Below are 14,218 nucleotides of genomic sequence, written 5' to 3' on the forward strand. Positions count from 1 at the left end.
CTTTATCCACCACCGAAGCCGAATACATATCCGCGGCATCTTGTTGCACTCAATTGTTATGGATGAAGCAAACCTTGAAAGACTATGGTGTGTCTCTTGGTACGGTGCCTCTTCTTTGTGACAATGAAAGTGCAATTAAGATCGCCAACAACCCGGTTCAACATTGTCGCACCAAACATATTGACATTCGCCATCACTTCCTACGTGACCATGTTGCCAATAAGGATATTGATCTCACTCATGTGGGGACAACCTACCAATTGGCGGATATTTTCACTAAGCCTTTGGATGAAGCCCGGTTTGTTAACTTGAGAGGAGAACTTGGTATTCTTGATCCTAAAAACTTAGATTGAATAACTTCTTGCACTATATTCTTGCATTTATCTTGCTATCTAGCTTAGAGGCACAACACATATGGGGATAGTCATCTTACCATGTCTTGGTATGATGCATACCTATGTGTGCAACATAAATAGACCCAATGTCATTATATGAACCCAAGCATGTCTCTTCGAGGTCTCATGACATTTGCGCTTTCACATAGGGGGAGTAATACCCCGCTCCTCATTTAGCCTCAATTGCAACTTGATTTGACCATATAAGGCTAAATAATGATCTTATTGCAAAAATCACTTAAAAATGACTTATGATTCTTGATATATATTTCGAATCATGCCCATTGTTGCTATTTACATCTTGTTGGATTTTCACTCCAATGGGTATGCCTAGAGAACTTTGTGTTTCCAACCCCATGTCTATGCTCATCTCATCATCATCTATCTATCTATATGTACATGTCATCATCCGAGCATTTATACACATTTACACAAAGAATAGGGGCAAAACGAGGCAAAAAAAACCGGGCAGAATAACCCTGGCCGGTCTCTGGCCCGGTTGGACCGGCCTCTGCGCCGGGCCAGCCGGCGCCAGGCCCGGTCGACCGGGCGGCAGACCGGCCATGCGGCTCGTTATGTTTGGAGGAGGTTACCCCTTGGGGGTCTTCTTCCTCATTATCCCCCACCTCCACAACCTCCATGGCCGCCGCCTCCACCATCTCCACCACGTCCTAGGCCCTTCCCACCACTAGTTTCTCCCCAAACTTTACCCAATCGTAGATCGGGATCTCTCAAGCATCTTCACCAAGGGATTTGGTCTCCCTCAAGACAATTTTGGAGATCTTGGGGATTTGGTCCTCAAGCCCTCTCCAAGTGTTCTTCTTGCTCACTTGGGCAAAGAGGACGATGTCTTCGGGTAAATCTTCTTTCCATTCCCTCTCCCTCTCACTTTTCCTCTCCCATTGCACAATTTTGAGGAAATTTAAGGAAAATTAGGGTTAGGGTTAGGTTTAGTGTAATGTCCCAGGTTTAGAGACGATCGAGGGGTAGATTTTAGAAAGGGATGTGCATTGCATCGTAAATTCTGGGGAAATTTCGCGCTTTTAAAACAAAACTGCATCGAAGGGGGACAAGTTTCTCTCTCGACACCTTACAGGGTTAGGGTTTCGAGAGTGCGATAAACTTGCATCTCACTTAGCTCAATTAGGGTTTTGAGAAGAGAGGAGAGTTAGTACATTACAAATTTAAGTTGCATGATTGAATTCAAACAAACTTGTGTTTGAATTCCAAATTTAAACATCATATGAATATCTCATAATTCAAAATTGAGGAAATTCATTAAAAAAATTATAAATAATCAAGAATATAACTACTACAACTATTATGCAAAGCTCATTAAGGAAAATTGGAGCTTTATTGATAATCACACATGATACATTGTCATTTACAATATTCAGAATTGAATTATGAAATATTACAACACATTACATAAATTGAATAAAAGGAAAAAATAAAAAGGAAAATTACAAGTCAACTAAATGTCCTAAACTACATTGTTGACCATCATGTAATTCTTGCTCTTGATGATCTTGATCTTCATCTTGATCGTCACATTGTTCCCTGCAATCACACACACAAAATCAAGCAAATTGATTATGCCAAGTGGCATTGCCACTTGGCAGGTTAGCAAAAGAAAGTAGAAATTGAGTGGATATGACAGGAACCAGCCGAGCTGATCCACTCAGCTGCACAAGCCACACACACAAGCTGCTCACACAGCTTGAGTGCATGTGCAACAGCAAGCCATGGTTGTGCATGCACAACAGCACATACATGATACGTCTCCGACGTATCGATAATTTCTTATGTTCCATGCCACATTATTGATGTTATCTACATGTTTTATGCACACTTTATGTCATATTCGTGCATTTTTTGGAACTAACCTATTAACAAGATGCCGAAGTGCCAGTTGCTGTTTTCTACTATTTTTGGTTTCAGAAATCCTAGTAAGGAAATATTCTCGGAATTGGACGAAATCAAAGCCCAGGGGCCTATTTTTCCACGAAGCTTCTAGAAGTCCGAAGACGAAACGAAGTGGGGCCACAGGGTGCCCAAACCCTAGGGCGGCGTGGCCCCCCCCTTGGCCGCGCCGCCCTGTCATCTGGGGCCCCTGTGCCCCCTCCTGACTTGCCCTTCCGCCTACTTAAAGCCTCCGTGACGAAACCCCCAGTACCGAGAGCCACGATACGGAAAACCTTCCAGAGACGCCGCCAACGCCGATCCCATCTCGGGGGATCCAGGAGACCGCCTCCGGCACCCTGCCGGAGAGGGGAATCATCTCCCGGAGGACTCTACGCCGCCATGGTCGCCTCCGGTGTGATGTGTGAGTAGTCTACCCCTGGACTATGGGTCCATAGCAGTAGCTAGATGGTTGTCTTCTCCCCATTGTGCTATCATTGCCGGATCTTGTGAGCTGCCTAACATGATCAAGATCATCTATCTGTAATTCTATATGTTGCGTTTGTTGGGATCCGATGAATAGAGAATACTTGTTATGTTGATTATCAAAGTTATATCTACGTGTTGTTTATGATCCTGCATGCTTTCCGTTACTAGTAGATGCTCTGGCCAAGTAGATGCTTGTAACTCCAAGAGGGAGTACTTATGCTCGATAGTGGGTTCATGCCTGCATTGACACCTGGGACAGTGACAGAAAGTTCTAAGGTTGTGTTGTGTTGTTGCCACTAGGGATAAAACATTGATGCTATGTCTAAGGATGTAGTTGTTGATTACATTACGCACCATACTTAATGCAATTGTCTGTTGCTTTGCAACTTAATACTGGAGGGGGTTCGGATGATAACCTGAAGGTGGACTTTTTAGGCATAGATGCAGTTGGATGGCGGTCTATGTACTTTGTCGTAATGCCCAATTAAATCTCACTATACTCATCATGATATGTATGTGCATTGTCATGCTCTCTTTATTTGTCAATTGCCCAACTGTAATTTGTTCACCCAACATGCTGTTTGTCTTATGGGAGAGACACCTCTAGTGAACTGTGGACCCCGGTCCAATTCTCTTTACTGAAATACAATCTACTGCAATCTTGTTCTACTGTTTTCTGCAAACAATCATCTTCCACACAATACGGTTAATCCTTTGTTACAGCAAGCCGGTGAGATTGACAACCTCACTGTTTCGTTGGGGCAAAGTACTTTGGTTGTGTTGTGCAGGTTCCACGTTGGCGCCGGAATCCCTGGTGTTGCGCCGCACTACATCCCGCCGCCATCAACCTTCAACGTGCTTCTTGGCTCCTCCTGGTTCGATAAACCTTGGTTTCTTTCTGAGGGAAAACTTGCTGCTGTGCGCATCATACCTTCCTCTTGGGGTTCCCAACGAACGTGTGAGTTACACGCCATCAAGCTCTTTTTCTGGCGCCGTTGCCGGGGAGATCAAGACACGCTGCAAGGGGAGTCTCCACTTCTCAATCTCTTTACTTTGTTTTTGTCTTGCTTAGTTTTATTTACTACTTTGTTTGCTGCACTAAATCAAAATACAAAAAAATTAGTTGCTAGTTTTACTTTACTTGCTATCTTGTTTGCTATATCAAAAACACAAAAAAATTAGTTACTTGCATTTACTTTACTTGTTTCATCATGTTTCCTCCTAAGTTTGTTCTTAAAGATGTACCGGTAGGCCGAGGGTCTATCCTTGGGAAAGACAATATAGAAGATTTTTTTCACTCATATTAGTATGGTCGAAGATTTTGAAGATAGACACTTGGTAGAACTTGCCCCCACTTATGAAATTGCTGTTGCTTCTTTAGTACACGCGTTAGAAGCTAGATTTGTTAATCTTAATCCTGTGATTCAACATATGTTTCTTACACTCAGTGATATGGAAGAAGGAGAAAAGAAAGATTTTGTTTTAGAAACCCTTCTTAGAGAATTTGGTGGTCTAGCAAGAGAAGCTAGGAAGGTCTTTGCTAAATTTAATATGCTTGGTTCTCATACTAATTTTGTTAGTCTCCTTGAAAAGATGGACATGGATAGAATAAGATGCACTAATAATATTGATGATGGTGGGGAGATCAAAGCACCAATACCATGTAAACTCCTAGCTATGAATGATGCACTAGAAAATAACTATGCTTGGCTTGTTCCTGAAAATTTGTTTGATGAGAGTAGCACGCCTAAGACTAATGAAAAAGGAGATGCTAAAACTTATATATCTAATATATTGTGCCTGGTTGAGAAAACTCCGCACCCCGCTGAGAATGCACCACCCTTCGATAATACTTGATACACACTTTCTGCGCCTAGCTGAAAGGCGTTAAAGAAAAGCGCTTATGGAAGACAACCCATGTTTTTACCTACAGTACTTTGTTTTTACTAGCTAAATGCTCGTGGCGTTGCAACGGGTTATAAATATGCTAATGATTTCACATCAATCGTGTTAAACAAGTAACTTTGATTTTTTTTTATATGAACTTATGCACCTCAAACATCATTGTCAACTTCTTATATGAACTTATGCACCTTAAACATCATTGTTAACCGTTGAGCCAAGGCCTTCTCTGCAACATGCACATTCCCGTAACGGCACGTGTAAGTGGTTGTATCACTTAATGCTTTACAAAAGTTTATACAGATTAAATAAAATTGTTTTTATTCAATTTGCAGGTTACCGTGTACAAATAGTTTAAGCAAGTTGCTTGATAGCAAATGATTCCTCTAAAGTGTTGTGATTCCCATAGTTGCAAACCAAAATAAAACAAAAAAAAAAATCTTTCAGAAGCCGCACCAATTCTTAGAAAAAATTCCACATTGTGATTAATACAAACTATGAAAGCACATATTTGCAGGTTACCGTGTACAAATAGTTTAAGCAAGTTGCTTGATAGCAAATGATTCCTCTAAAGTGTTGTGATTCCCATAGTTGCAAACCAAAATAAAACAAAAAAATCTTTCAGAAGCCGCACCAATTCTTAGAAACAATTCCACATTGTGATTAATACAAACTATGAAAGCACATATTTTAAGCACAAGTAAATTGTAAATTGTATATACAGCTTAGCCAAACTTGGCAGCCGCTAGGAAATATTTTTGTAGATTTACTGGAAAGCTTTAGATATTCAATGAACATCTGGACAGAGAAGCAAAGAACTTATACGATCTCTCTAAATGTGTCAAAATAGCTCACAGCAAACAGTAGATTGTTTTCTGGCAACATCGACGTCCATGTTGTTGTTGTTGTTGCTGCCAGCTTCGCTACTGGGTTGCGTGCTTGGTCCAAAGCTGAGCTACGCTTCCATGCAGCCATGAAGACTATGACGGCCACTAACATCGGCAGTCTGACACCACAACTCCAGTCATACCACCGTTGAGGAGCATAGTAAAAAATGGTGAGCTGCATCAGGAACTAACTTCTTCACCACTATGAAGCATCAAATAGTCATTATACTCTCTCCCAAAACAAAAATAAGCTTGAAACAATAATACCCATCATATCCACTGCCACAAGCAAAAACAACTTGCAGTTGACCTCTATCTCTAAAGAGAACATCCGCTGAAACCCTCATGTACATTAGAAAACAGAAGAAAAAAGGATAACCCTTACTATGTGATCAAATAACTTCTTATTATTGTATACACCAAAATCAATGTGATTAATATCAAGGAAAAACTCATGGCATCCGTCTTGAACGGGAGGGAAAACAACTCAGTTTCCTGAAAACATGAAAGCAATGAAAGCTCCCTGAGTCAAGTTTGATAAATAAATCTTTGAGAAAAACATTTCCAAAGGTATAAATTGCAATGTAGACAGACTGGATAAGAATGCAAAGAAAACCGCAAGTTGAGTTTCAGCAAAGTATTAACATGGATATATTATACATGTGAAGGACATGGCCACTTGCTAGGCCTTCGAAAGGTACTTGGGCAAGTTGGACTTCATCCTTTGAAAGGCGAAAGGGTTAAGAACAAATCTAGCCACTAACATTCTACAGATGCATCTGCCAGGAAGCAAATGAACAAAAATGATATTAACTCCAAAGCAAGATGAAACATTGAGGAACTCTAGAACTGAGCTGAAATGACTTTAATCGCCTGAGCAGGGGAAATGATGATTGTCTGAATCGCCTGAGCAACATAGGGGAAATGATAATCGCCTGACCAAGATGTAACAAGCAGCTTAACACGTTAACTGATCTTCCATTATAGCCAAGGTATAGACTGAACTGATGTTTGAAGTTCCCTCGAGTTTACTGCCTTTAATTACTTCTTATCCTATATCAACCTTAAGTCCTAGAAAGAGAACGAATTTTGTATGCGGTAGAAAACATACCTTTTTAGCTTGTTCATCACTATAACATCAAGTTGTTTATCTGGAACCTCTCACGGATGACATGTGTGATTAATGAATTAGATCGAGCCATTATATGCACAAAACTCAGTTTATACATACATTGTACACAACTTTAACAAAGATTAGTACAGAGCTTACTATCATGCACACTAACAAATTGAGTTGTATAACCAAGATGGTGACAAATGGAGAGGTGAGTCTAAAATGACAGACTGAAAATAACAGTGATAGTACATATTTTACTATTGGGGAGTGGGGCAAGGGTGTATATATTTTTGTCATTTGGGTCAGGGATCACCTACCTGAAGACTGAAGTCCTAAACCTTGTAATTTTGTACGGTAATAATAAAAACCATCTTCCCCATGATGATAGAATAAATCTCATCCCTGTAAGGAAACAACAAATTAGACGAAAACAAGGCAGTCAGAAGTACACATTCAGATAGTTGAAATAAATCTTCATTATGTTAGCCTTTCATAAAGACATATTTTAACATGCTGCAAGGCAACCAAACTGTTTACATAATGTGATGTACATGCATTTCAACCGTTGCAGGTTAAACTTAGAGACCCTAGAGCACCATCAAGGATCTCCATGCCACCAATCAATATATCAATACAACATTACACAGATACACCACACTGAGCCTCATAGGGCTAGGTATTCTCTCCATGTAACCAAATATGAGTTTATTTGAGGTGGGGCATCTGAATCCCGGCCCTTCCCTTATTGGAAAAAATCAAATTTGTACCATTAACTAATGATATATTGGTTAAATAAACACCAATTGAAATTAGAATTAGCACTGGTGCACTCATCAAGCTGGATCCAGTAATGGATCTAGTAAATGCCTACCTGTCAGCAACTAAGGATCACCTTTTACACTAATCAAAAAAACCAGAAAGAAGCCATTGGGTTTTTAAATATGGGAAGTACCTTGCATAACAAACCTTACTGTGGAGCGTATATCGTCTGCACAATACATCATCAACTGGTCTAAGAAGGACCCTTTATAAAGCTAAGCATCAAATAGTCTTCTACCATATTTATGAAGCATCAAATACCATATTTTAAAAAAAACCCGGATATGTGACTATATCCTAGCTTTATCTCTCTCTTGCTAAGATGGCAAGGTCAGGAATGAACATGAAGATTCGAACAAGCAGATACCTCCACAATCTTCTTAAGCAATACAAATATTTCATAAATTATAATTGTCTAAGTTAAGAACCAATTGACTATAGAGAATTATGTTCACACAGTTGTACATGATTTTTCTTGTATGCCGTTTACAAGGATGCACCTAAAAGCATACTGGAGAAAGAATCATTTAGTAGCAAATCTGGAATGTTCATGCATCCGTCCGTACTACTACAATCTGTGAGATCCAAAAGTAGAAGGCAAAATTCTTTACCTTAGAACTGGCACCAGGCCAGGAAACCATACTCCTAGTAAACCAAGTTATTAACCAATGGGATTGCGCTCCTCGCTGCATCCATCCATCCGTGCATTGAAAAGCAGTATTCCATCAAGAATCCGAGGGTTATTCCCCTTGGACTGACGCTGCTCCACCAGGCCATCCTCTACGGGAGCCTCAGCGCCGTCGAGCTGCTTCTGGAGGGGCGGCGGAAAACGGAGCCCAGCTCCTAGGTCTCCATATGAGGGTGTCTTCTCAGCGATAGAGGTGGCATGGATCTGAGCCGGCCGGTCGGTGAACTCAGCACGACAGCATCCGGGGAACACACGGCCAGATCCAGAACCTGCGTGGCGGCGGGGATCCTGGTTCGGCACGGAGATGCTCCGGTGGTGCGAAGAATTGGGGGAGCATCTGGCGGCGCGAATCAGCGAGTGTGCGTGGCGCTCTGGGCTAGGCTTCTGCGGCAGCGCGCTAGGGCTGGTCTGGGGCGGCGCGATGCGGTGTCACGGGAGAATGGAGGCATTGAACCATGAGGGCGCTCGCGGTCGGGGTTGGAATTGGATGGGGCACTGAGCGAGGGATATGGGTGTTTTTTTTACCGTGGTGTCTTTCGGTGGGACGGGAAAAAGGGAGGGGAGTCTGACGAAGGGCGACGGACCATAGTCGACGATTGACGACGGAACACGCCCGTATTTTTTAAGTAGTAGAGATTTTGTCTTGGAAGTTGTTTACTACTGTAGCAACCTCTCCTTATCTTAGTTTTGTGTTTTGTTGTGCCAAGTTAAGCCGTTGATAGAAAAGTAAGTACTAGATTTGGATTACTGCGCAGTTCCAGATTTCTTTGCTGTCACGAATCTGGGTCCACCTCCCTGTAGGAAGCTCAGAAAATTAAGCCAATTTACGTGCATGATCCTCAGATATGTACGCAACTTTCATTCAATTTAAGCATTTTCATCTGAGCAAGTCTGGTGCCATTTTAAAATTCGTCAATACGAACTGTTCTGTTTTGACAGATTCTGCCTTTTATTTCGCATTGCCTCTTTTGCTATGTTGGATGAATTTCTTTGATCCACTAATGTCCAGTAGCATTATGCAATGTCCAGAAGTGTTAAGAATGATTGTGTCACCTCTGAATATGATAATTTATATTGTGCACTAACCCTCTAATGAGTTGTTTCGAGTTTGGTGTGGAGGAAGTTTTCAAGGATCAAGAGAGGAGTATGATGCAACATGATTAAGGAGAGTGAAAGCTCTAAGCTTGGGGATGCCCCGGTGGTTCACCCCTGCATATATTAAGAAGACTCAAGCGTCTAAGCTTGGGGATGCCCAAGACATCCCCTTCTTCATCGACAACATTATCAGGTTCCTCCCCTGAAACTACATTTTTATTCCATCACATCTTATGTGCTTTTTCTTGGAGCGTCGGTTTGTTTTTGTTTTTGTTTTGTTTGAATAAAATGGATCCTAGCATTCACTTTATGGGAGAGAGACATGCTCCGCTGTAGCATATGGACAAGTATGTCCTTGGTTTCTACTTATAGTATTCATGGCGAAGTTTCTCCTTCGTTAAATTGTTATATGGTTGGAATTGGAAAATGATACATGTAGTAATTGCTATTAATGTCTTGGGTAATGTGATACTTGGCAATTGTTGTGCTCATGATTAAGCTCTTGCATCATATGCTTTGCACCCATTAATGAAGAAATACATAGAGCATGCTAAAATTTGGTTTGCATATTTGGTTTCTCTAAGGTCTAGATAATTTCTAGTATTGAGTTTGAACAACAAGGAAGACGGTGTAGAGTCTTATAATGTTTTCAATATGTCTTTTATGTGAGTTTTGCTGCATCGGTTCATCCTTGTGTTTGTTTCAAATAAGCCTTGCTAGCCTAAACCTTGTATCGAGAGGGAATACTTCTCATGCATCCAAAATACTTGAGCCAACCACTATGCCATTTGTGTCCACCATACCTACCTACTACATGGTATTTTCCGCCATTCCAAAGTAAATTGCTTGAGTGCTACCTTTAAAATTCCATCATTCACCTTTGCAATATATAGCTCATGGGACAAATAGCTTAAAAACTATTGTGGTATTGAATATGTAATTATGCACTTTATCTCTTATTAAGTTGCTTGTTGTGCGATAACCATGTTCACTGGGGACGCCATCAACTATTCATTGTTGAATTTCATGTGAGTTGCTATGCATGTCCGTCTTGTCTGAAGTAAGAGCGATCTACCACCTTATGGTTAAGCATGCATATTGTTAGAGAAGAACATTGGGCCGCTAACTAAAGCCATGATCCATGGTGGAAGTTTCAGTTTTGGACATATATCCTCAAATCTCAAATGAGAAAATTATTAATTGTTGTTACATGCTTATGCATAAAAGAGGAGTCCATTATCTGTTGTCTATGTTGTCCCGGTATGGATGTCTAAGTTGAAGAATAATCAATAGCGAGAAATCCAATGCGAGCTTTCTCCTTAGACCTTTGTACAGGCGGCATAGAGGTACCCCTTTGTGACACTTGGTCAAAACATGTGCATTGTGATGATCCGGTAGTCCAACCTAATTAGGACAAGGTGCAGGCACTATTAGTACACTATGCATGAGGCTTGCGACTTATAAGATATAATTTACATGATGCATATGCTTTATTACTACCGTTGACAAAATTGTTTCATGTTTTCAAAATCAAAGCTCTAGCACAAATATAGCAATCGATGCTTTTACTCTATGGAGGACCATTCTTTTACTTTCAATGTTGAGTCAGTTCACCTATTTCTCTCCACCTCAAGAAGCAAACACTTGTGTGAACTGTGCATTGATTCCTACATACTTGCTTATTGCACTTATTATATTACTCTATGTTGACAATATCCATGAGATATACATGTTACAAGTTGAAAGCAACTGCTGAAACTTAATCTTCTTTTGTGTTGCTTCAATGCTTTTACTATGAATTATTGCTTTATGAGTTAACTCTTATGCAAGACTTATTGATGCTTGTCTTGAAGTGCTATTCATGAAAAGTCTTTGCTTTATGATTCACTTGTTTACTCATGTCATATACATTGTTTTGATCGCTGCATTCACTACATATGCTTTACAAATAGTATGATCAAGATTATGATGGCATGTCACTCCGTAAATTATACGTGTTATCGTTTTACTGCTGGGACGAGCAGAACTAAGCTTGGGGATGCTGATACGTCTCCGACGTATCGCCAATGTCTTAGGTTCCAAGCCACATGATGGATGTTATCTACATGTTTTATGCACACTTTATGTCATATTCGTGCATTTTCCGGAACTAACCTATTAACAAGATGCCGAAGTGCCGATTCTTTTATTTCTGCTTTGTTTTGGTTTCAGAAATCCTAGTAAGGAAATATTCTCGGAATTGGACGAAATCAAAGCCCAGGGGCCTATTTTTCCACGAAGCTTCCAGAAGTCCAAAGACGAAACGAAGTGGGGCCACAGGGTGCCCAAACCCTAGGGCGGCGCGGCCCCCCCCCTTGGCCGCGCCGCCCTGTCATCTGGGCCCCTGTGCCCCCTCCTGACTTGCCCTTCCGCCTACTTAAAGCCTCCGTGACGAAACCCCCAGTACCGAGAGCCACGATACGGAAAACCTTCCAGAGACGCCGCCAACGCCGATCCCATCTCGGGGGATCCAGGAGACCGCCTCCGCACCACTGCCGGAGAGGGGAATCATCTCCGGAGGACTCTACGCCGCCATGGTCGCCTCCGGTGTGATGTGTGAGTAGTCTACCCCTGGACTATGGGTCCATAGCAGTAGCTAGATGGTTGTCTTCTCCCCATTGTGCTATCATTGCCGGATCTTGTGAGCTGCCTAACATGATCAAGATCATCTATCTGTAATTCTATATGATGCGTTTGTTGGGATCCGATGAATAGAGAATACTTGTTATGTTGATTATCAAAGTTATATCTACGTGTTGTTTATGATCTTGCATGCTTTCCGTTACTAGTAGATGCTCTGGCCAAGTAGATGCTTGTAACTCCAAGAGGGAGTACTTATGCTCGATAGTGGGTTCATGCCTGCATTGACACCGGGACAAAGGATGTAAAGTTCTAAGGTTGTGTTGTGCTGTTGCCACTAGGGATAAAACATTGATGCTATGTCTAAGGATGTAGTTGTTGGTTACATTACGCACCATACTTAATGCAATTGTCTGTTGCTTTGCAACTTAATACTGGAGGGGGTTCGGATGATAACCTGAAGGTGGACTTTTTAGGCATAGATGCAGTTGGATGGCGGTCTATGTACTTTGTCGTAATGCCCAATTAAATCTCACTATACTCATCATGATATGTATGTGCATTGTCATGCTCTCTTTATTTGTCAATTGCCCAACTGTAATTTGTTCACCCAACATGCTGTTTGTCTTATGGGAGAGACACCTCTAGTGAACTGTGGACCCCGGTCCAATTCTCTTTACTGAAATACAATCTACTGCAATCCGTGTGCTACTGTTTCTCGCAAACAATCATCTTCCACACAATACGGTTAATCCTTTGTTACAGCAAGCCGGTGAGATTGACAACCTCACTGTTTCGTTGGGGCAAAGTACTTTGGTTGTGTTGTGCAGGTTCCACGTTGGCACCGGAATCCCTGGTGTTGCGCCACACTACATCCCGCCGCCATCAACCTTCAACGTGCTTCTTGGCTCCTCCTGGTTCGATAAACCTTGGTTTCTTTCTGAGGGAAAACTTGCTGCTGTGCGCATCATACCTTCCTCTTGGGGTTCCCAACGAACGTGTGAGTTACACGCCATCAATACACACGACCAGGGGAGTCACCAAACGATGCCAGGCATTGCTGTCGACCAGAGAAGCAAGGTCAAGGCACATAAAAGCTTTTCACAGCCAAAACCCTAGTCATTTGCATCGACACAAGCTTCAGGGTAAGAACAGTAAGAACACATCAAGAACAAAGAAGAACAGAAACGACGGAGGCTGCTCCACCTATTCTAACAAACCACAGAAATTAACCAAGTAGCACAAGCTTGCAAGGAGGAGCAGGGCAAGCACAAGCACATCACATAAGCAATCCTCTACACCAACAAATAATTCTAGGAGCTGGAGTGAGGTATACTCAAAATCCATGAGCAAACATCAGTTTTGCTCATAACACAAGCATGTGCATAACACAAACACAAGCCAGAGGGTATGATCACCCTGTGTGTATCATCATTTGGTGTTAAACCATTTGATGCTGGCAAAAAGGGGAATAAGCCAGATGAAAATCATCCTAGGGAAGAAATGGTCAAGCCAAGTGTATTATCACTAAGGCAAACCAATGAATGCAGCAAGGATTGATCCACAGCTAGCCTAGCCCAACTCTCCTAGCACTAAATGGTTCACTAACCATCAGACTTTAGACAAGTCATTGTCTATTTGATTTCAACATCAAAAGCTACTGGCGATCCAACAAAAGGATCACCCAGAAAGCATCCAGTGAGTCACAGCTAGCCAACAAGGGTGGGAGCTACCTAAACAGCAAAGAACTGCTGTCAGGGTCACCTCTACCACTGAAACAGCCCAAACCACCAAGCCTTGCACAGTTATCATCACCCAGATGGGTTCAAAAGGAGGGCTAGGGTACACAACCAGGTGTTGGCATCCAACTAGCCCTGCCACAGTTAATAGAATGACCACAACTGCAAGCAGTTCACATCACTTATCCATTTCAGTAAATCAAGTCAATACATATAAGTGAATCATACAAGTAATCAAAGCACCGGAGCCTTGCAGATGATCCAATGGCCGGAGGCGGACGGAGTAATTCGGCGACGGCGCGAGCGACGCGGGAGTCGCCAGAGCTCGAAGGGCTAGGGTTCGCGAGGGAGAAGGGGAAGGGGATGGGTGCGTCCGACCGAGCCAGACAGGCGGCTCGGGTTAGGGTTAACCCGTTGGGCCACCCTGACAAGTGGGCCCAGGGGCATTTTTGACTTTTCACAAATCCATTTAATCATGAAACTTTGAAAATACATAGAAAATGATAAATAGCTCTAAAAAATAATTAAAAATATGAAAACTACTCGGGATAAAATTCTATATCATA

The 14,218-nt window shown here is 41.9% G+C and overlaps 1 long non-coding RNA gene across 1 annotated transcript; it reads right to left on the reverse strand.

The window, feature by feature from the left end:
- Nucleotides 1–5,487: 5,487 nt before the first annotated feature.
- Nucleotides 5,488–8,750, reverse strand: LOC127333939 (uncharacterized). The gene is made up of 2 exons (XR_007871675.2): nt 8,123–8,750; nt 5,488–7,094 (listed from the first exon to the last, which is right to left on the reverse strand). It is a non-coding gene; the product is annotated as an uncharacterized lncRNA (long non-coding RNA).
- Between the last annotated feature and the right edge of the window lie 5,468 nt (nt 8,751–14,218).

This window comes from Lolium perenne, chromosome 2 (genome assembly GCF_019359855.2).
Source record: "Lolium perenne isolate Kyuss_39 chromosome 2, Kyuss_2.0, whole genome shotgun sequence".
Taxonomy (NCBI): Eukaryota; Viridiplantae; Streptophyta; class Magnoliopsida; order Poales; family Poaceae; genus Lolium; species Lolium perenne.